A 7,105-nucleotide genomic window follows, 5' to 3' on the forward strand; every position below is an offset into this window, starting at 1 on the left:
ACTGTGTTTTGTAAGCTGACTTAGGGCCTTTACAACCTCTTAGTAAAGTGAACCAGATACAGAAAGTACATATTCACCTACTGTACAATTCCAGATGCATATCCGCTTGGGAATGCAATTATTGTATATTTCACATTCTTTTCTCTGCTCTTTCAAATGCTTTCCTCCATCTTACTATACTAACTGCTTTTATTGTCATTATTGTGCTACCCAAAGGGTTCGAGTCCAATCTGGGGTACAATGCCAGTTTCATATCAGCATGGCAATCTAGTTTCTACGTGTTTCACATCTTTTTCTTTGCACTTTTAAAAATTTCCCTTCTACTCACTATATCTACTGCATTTGGGGCCATTATTGTGTTACCCAAAGCCAACATGGCATGTCTCACATTATGCTCTGTCTAGGAAGCAACTGTTTGGTGGAAGAACTGATGAGTAAAGGTGTTTGAGATGCCCCAGTGGCCTAATGGATAAGGCACTGGCGTTGAGTGAGGATTTTTAACTATAAGCTTTATCAAAAAGGAAAGTTTTAAGCCTAGTCTTAAAAGTAGAGAGGGTGTCTGCTCCCCGAATTTGGATTGGAAGCTGGTTCCACAGGAGAGGAGCTTGATAGCTAAAGGCTCTGCCTCCCATTCTACTTTTGCAAACTCTGGGAACCACAAGTAGGCCAGTATTTTGGGATCGAAGTGGTCTAATTGGGCGATACAGGACTATGAGATCTTTTAAATATGATGGAGCTTGACCATTAAGAGCTTTGTATGTAAGGAGGAGGGTTTTGAACTCTATTCTAGATTTTATGGGAAGCCAATGAAGAGAAGCTAGTGAAGGTGAAATATGATCTCTCTTTCCTAATCCAGTCAGCACTCTTGCTGCAGCATTTTGGATTAATTGAAGGCTTTTTAGAGAGTTATTAGGACACCCCAGAAGTAGGGAATTACAGTAGTCCAACCTAGAAGTAACAAATGCATGGACAAGTTTTTCGGCATCACTTTGAGACAGGATGCTTCTAATTTTAGCAATGTTCCGTAGGTGGAAGAAGGCTGTTCTAGACATTTGTCTTTTATGTGACGTAAACGCCAAATCTTGGTCAAAGATAACTCCTAGGTTCCTCACCGTAGTACTAGAGGCCAAAGTTATGTCATCTAGAGTAACTATATTGTTAGACAGCATATTTCTCATGTTTTTAGGCCCAAAGAGGATGATTTCAGTTTTGTCTGAATTTAGAAGTAGGAAATTGTAGGACATCCAGTTCTTTATGTCTTTTAGACATGCTTCAAATTTGACTAATTGGTTAGTATCTTCTGGTTTCACAGATAAATAGAGCTGGGTATCATCTGCATATCAGTGGAAGTTTATGGAATGTTTCCTAATGATTTTGCCTAAAGGTGACATGTAGAGATTAAAAAGTATTGGTCCTAACACAGAGCCCTGTGGAACTCCATAGCTGACTTTGGTGCATAAAGAAGAGTCATCATTAACATGAACAAGTTGGAATCTGTCTGACAGATAAGATTTAAACCAATGTAATGTGGTTCCTTTAATCCCAAATCCATGTTCTAGTCTCTGTAATAAAATGTTGTGGTCAATGGTGTCAAATGCGGCACTAAGGTCTAGTAAGACGAGTACAGACACAAGTCCATTATCTGAAGCCAGGAGAAGATCATTGGAGACTTTTACCAGTGCTGTTTCTGTACTGTGATGAGCTCTAAATCCTGACTGAAAGTCTTCATACAAATTATTCCTGTAAAGGTGATCACATAATTGTTTTGCAACTACTTTTTCAAGGATTTTAGAAATAAACGGGAGATTTGATATTGGTCTATAGTTGGCTAAATCCCCTGGATCAAGACAAGGTTTTTTAAGTAATGGTTTGATTACAGCAACTTTATAGGCCTTTGGTACATAGCCAGTTTCTAAAGATAGGTTAATCAAATCTAATATGAAAGTGTCTATTAAAGGTAGAACATCTTTAAGCAATTTGGTTGGAACAGGGTCTAAAAGACATGTTGTTAGTTTTGAGGAGGCGGTAGTTGAACTTAGCTCAGTGAGATCTATGGGTGAAAAGCAGTCTAAGATGGATTGGGGCCTTATTGAGGATTCTATAGCTGTTGTACATGAAGATCTAGCCGTAATATTTGTAGGGAGGATCTGGTGAATCTTTTCCCTAATGGCTACAATTTTACTAGTAAAGAAAGTCATAAAGTCATTGCTGCTCAAAGTTAAGGGAATACTAGGCTCAACAGAACTATGGCTCTTAGTCAGCCTGGCTACAGTGCTGAACAGAAACCGGGGGTTGTTCTTGTTTTCCTCTATTAATGCGGAATAATATGCTGTTCTGGCATCACGGAGAGCTTTTTTGTATGTTTTTAAACTGTTTTTCCAGGCTAACCGGGATTCTTCTAAATTAGTGGAACGCCACTTCCTCTCTAACTTTCGTGTTGCCTGCTTTAAGCTGTGCATTTGTGAATTGTACCATGGAGGTCGGCTCCTCTGATTCACTGCCTTCTATTTCAAAGGGGCAACTGTATCTAGTATCCTACGCAGTGAGGCGGCAGAATCGTCAACTAAATAATCAATTTGCACAGGAGTAAGATGGCTACTCACCATAGTATTGACACATGGTGGTGAAAAAGATGAAGAAATAATTTCTTTAAATGTATTCACAGCATTTTCAGATAAACATCTGCTGTAGTGGAATTTTTTCCTAACTGCTGTATAGTCCGTTATTGTAAATTCAAATGTTATTAGAAAATGGTCAGACAGAAGAGAATTATGAGGAAATACTATTAAATTATCAGTTTCAATGCCATATGTAAGGACAAGGTCTAACGTGTGACTAAAACAATGAGTGGGTTTATTTACATTTTGGGAAAAACCAATTGAATCTAATAATGAATTAAACGCAGTGCTCAGACAGTTACTGTCAGCATCTACATGAATGTTAAAGTCACCCACTATAATGACTTTATCTGTACTAAGCACTAAATCAGATAGAAAATCAGAAAATTCAATCAAAAACTCTGAATAAGGGACTGGAGGACGGTACACGATAACAAATAATAGTGGTTTTTGAGTTTTCCAGTTTGGGTGTGAAAGGCTAAGAGTAAGACTCTCAAATGAGGTATAACTATGTTTAGGTCTAGGAATTATTGATAAGCTAGAGTGAAATATTGCTGCTACTCCTCCACCTCGGCCTGTGCATCTAGGAACATGATAATTAATATGACTTTGGGGGGTTGACTCATTTAAACTGACATATTCTTCCTGCTGCAACCACGTTTCAGTGAGACAAAATAAACCAATTTGATGATCATTTATCAAGTCATTTACTAACAAAGATTTAGAAGAGAGAGATCTGATGTTTAATAATCCACATTTAAAAGTTTTGGGTTTTGGTTCAGTATGAGCAGTTGTATTACCCAAAGGGTTCGAGTCCAATCTGGTGTGGTTCAAAGCAGAGTGGCGCAGCGGAAGCGTGCTGGGCCCATAACCCAGAGGTCGATGGATCGAAACCATCCTCTGCTAACTGTGTTTTGTAAGCTGACTTAGGGCCTTTACAACCTTTTAGTAAAGTGAACCAGATACAGAAAGTACATATTCACCTACTGTACAATTCCAGATGCATATGAGCTTGGGAATGCAATTTTTGTATATTTCACATTCTTTTCTCTGCTCTTTCAAATGCTTTCCTCCATCTTACTATACTAACTGCTTTTATTGTCATTATTGTGTTACCCAAAGGGTTCGAGTCCCATCTGGGGTGGTTGACAGCAGAGTGGCTCAGCGGAAGCGTGCTGGGCCCATAACCCAAAGGTCGATGGTTCGAAACTATCCTCTGCTAACTGTGTTTTGTAAGCTGACTTAGGGCCTTTACAACCTTTAAGTAAAGTGATCCAGATACAGAAAGTACATATTCACCTACTGTAATATTCCAGATGCATATCAGCTTGGGAATGCAATTTTTGTATATTTCACATTCTTTTCTCTGCTCTTTCAAATGCTTTCCTCCATCTTACTATACTAACTGCTTTTATTGTCATTATTGTGTTACCCAAAGGGTTCGAGTCCAATCTGGCGTGGTTGAAAGCAGAGTGGCGCAGCGGAAGCGTGCTGGGCCCATAACCCAGAGGTCAATAGATTGAAACCATCCTTTGCTAACTGTGTTTTGTAAGCTGACTTAGGGCCTTTACAACCTTTAAGTAAAGTGATCCAGATACAGAAAGTACATATTCACCTACTGTAATATTCCAGATGCATATCAGCTTGGGAATGCAATTTTTGTATATTTCACATTCTTTTCTCTGCTCTTTCAAATGCTTTCCTCCATCTTACTATACTAACTGCTTTTATTGTCATTATTGTGTTACCCAAAGGGTTCGAGTCCAATCTGGGGTACAATGCCAGTTTCATATCAGCATGGCAATCTAGTTTCTACGTGTTTCACATCTTTTTCTTTGCACTTTTAAAAATATCCCTTCCACTGTTATGCTGATGATACCCAGCTATATTTATATATGGAACCAGATGAAAATAATCAGTTAATAAAGCTTCAAGCATGCCTACAAGACATAAAGGCCTGGATGTCCCACAATTTTTTACTTTTAAACTCAGACAAAACTGAATTCATAGTATTTGGGCCCAAAAATCTCAGAGATATGATGTTCAACCATATTGTTACACTAGATGGCATAAGCCTGGCCTCCAGTACTACTGCAAGGAACCTTGGAGTTATGTTTGATCAGGATCTGTCCTTTAACTCACATATAAAACAAATCTCTAGAACAGCCTTCTTCCACCTACGGAACATTGCCAAAATTAGGAGCATCCTGTCTCAAAGTGATGCCGAAAAACTGGTCCATGCATTTGTTACCTCTAGGTTTGACTACTGTAATTCCCTACTTTCAGGATGCCGCAGTAACTCCCTAAAGAGCCTGCAATTAATCCAAAATGCTGCAGCAAGAGTGCTGACTGGAACTAGCAAGAGAGATCATATTTCACCTTCACTAGCTTCTCTCCATTGGCTTCCAATTAAATGTAGAATAGAATTTGAAACCCTGCTTCTTACATATAAAGCTCTGAATGGTCAGGCTCCATCATATTTAGAAGACCTCATAGCACCATATCATCCCAGTAGACCACTTTGCTCTCAGAATGCAGGCCTACTTGTGGTTCCCAGAATTTCCAAAAGTAGAATGGGAGGTAGAGCCTTTAGCTATCAAGCTCCTCTCTTGTGAAACCAGCTCCCAGTTCAGATTCGGGAAGCAGACAGCCTCTCTACTTTTAAGTCTAGGCTTAAAACCTTCCTTTTTAATAAAGCATATAGTTATTTATAGTTATGCTGCCATAGGCTTAGACTGCTGGGGGACCCACCCCCCAATGCACTGAGCTCCTTTCCTCCTCTTGACCATCTCTCCTCTCCTCTCATCCCGCAATTGTCACCACTGTATGTCATTAACTCTGTGTGTTCTCTCCCGTAGTTGTCTTTGTCATCCTCTGTCCCCTTCTCTCTGTCCCTTTCTGCAGGTGTCCCCCGGCTTTGAAGCTGTGTGTCTTCCAGCGTGAAGCTACTGGTCCTACCAATCTGCCCAATGTTTTGTTGTTGCTTTTTGTTGCTCTGTTCTTTTCCCTCTCCCCTTTCCACTCACCCCAACCGGTCGAGGCAAATGGCCGTCCACCCTGAGCCTGGTTCTGCTGGAGGTTTCTTCCGTTAAAGGGAGTTTTTCCTCTCCACTGTTGCCTATGGCTTGCTCCAGGGGGAATTGTTGGGTTCTCTTTATATATCTTTATAATCTTGACTTTATTCTGTAAAGTGCCCTGAGATGACTTTGTTGTGAATTGGCACTATATAAATAAAGTTGAATTGAATTGAACTCACTATATCTACTGCATTTGGGGCCATTATTGTGTTACCCAAAGCCAACATGGCATGTCTCACATTATGCTCTGTATAGGAAGCAACTGTTTGGTGGAAGAACTGATGACTAAAGGTGATTGAGATGCCCCAGTGGCCTAATGGATAAGGCACTGGCCTCCTAAGCCAGGGATTGTGGGTTCAAGTCCCATCTGGGGTGGTTGACAGCAGAGTGGCGCAGCGGAAGTGTGCTGGGCCCATAACCCAGAGGTCGATGGATCGAAACCATCCTCTGCTAACTGTGTTTTGTAAGCTGACTTAGGGCCTTTACAACCTCTTAGTAAAGTGAACCAGATACAGAAAGTACATATTCACCTACTATACAATTCCAGATGCATATCAGCTTGGGAATGCAATTATTGTATATTTCACATTCTTTTCTCTGCTCTTTCAAATGCTTTCCTCCATCTTACTATACTAACTGCTTTTATTGTCATTATTGTGCTACCCAAAGAGTTCGAGTCCAATCTGGGGTACAATGCCAGTTTCATATCAGCATGGCAATCTAGTTTCTACGTGTTTCACATCTTTTTCTTTGCACTTTTAAAAATTTCCCTTCTACTCACTATATCTACTGCATTTGGGGCCATTATTGTGTTACCCAAAGCCAACATGGCATGTCTCACATTATGCTCTGTCTAGGAAGCAACTGTTTGGTGGAAGAACTGATGAGTAAAGGTGTTTGAGAGGCCCCAGTGGCCTAATGGATAAGGCACTGGCCTCCTAAGCCAGGGATTGTGGGTTCAAGTCCCATCTGGGGTGGTTGACAGCAGAGTGGCGCAGCGGAAGCGTGCTGGGCCCATAACCCAGAGGTCGATGGATCGAAACCATCCTCTGCTAACTGTGTTTTGTAAGCTGACTTAGGGCCTTTGCAACTTTTTAGTAAAGTGAACCAGATACAGAATGTACATATTCACCTACTGTACAATTCCAGATGCATATCAGCTTGGGAATGCAATTTTTGTATATTTCACATTCTTTTCTCTGCTCTTTCAAATGCTTTCCTCAATCTTACTATACTAACTGCTTTTATTGTCATTATTGTGTTACCCAAAGGGTTCGAGTCCAATCTGGTTTGGTTGAAAGCAGAGTGGCGCAGCAGAAGTGTGCTGGGCCCATAACCCAGAGGTCGATGGATCGAATCCATCCTCTGCTAACTGTGTTTTGTAAAGTGATTTAGAGCCCTTACAATGTC

The 7,105-nt window shown here is 40.4% G+C and overlaps 2 non-coding genes across 2 annotated transcripts; both read left to right on the forward strand.

Annotated features, from left to right (window-relative positions):
* The first annotated feature begins 5,997 nt into the window (after positions 1-5,997).
* trnar-ccu (transfer RNA arginine (anticodon CCU)) lies at positions 5,998-6,070 on the forward strand. The gene has a single exon. It is a non-coding gene; the product is annotated as a tRNA-Arg (tRNA).
* Positions 6,071-6,599: 529 nt separating this feature from the next.
* trnar-ccu (transfer RNA arginine (anticodon CCU)) lies at positions 6,600-6,672 on the forward strand. The gene has a single exon. It is a non-coding gene; the product is annotated as a tRNA-Arg (tRNA).
* The last annotated feature ends 433 nt before the right edge of the window (positions 6,673-7,105 follow it).

The sequence above is a fragment of the Channa argus genome, unplaced genomic scaffold (assembly GCF_033026475.1).
Source record: "Channa argus isolate prfri unplaced genomic scaffold, Channa argus male v1.0 Contig013, whole genome shotgun sequence".
NCBI lineage: Eukaryota > Metazoa > Chordata > Actinopteri > Anabantiformes > Channidae > Channa > Channa argus.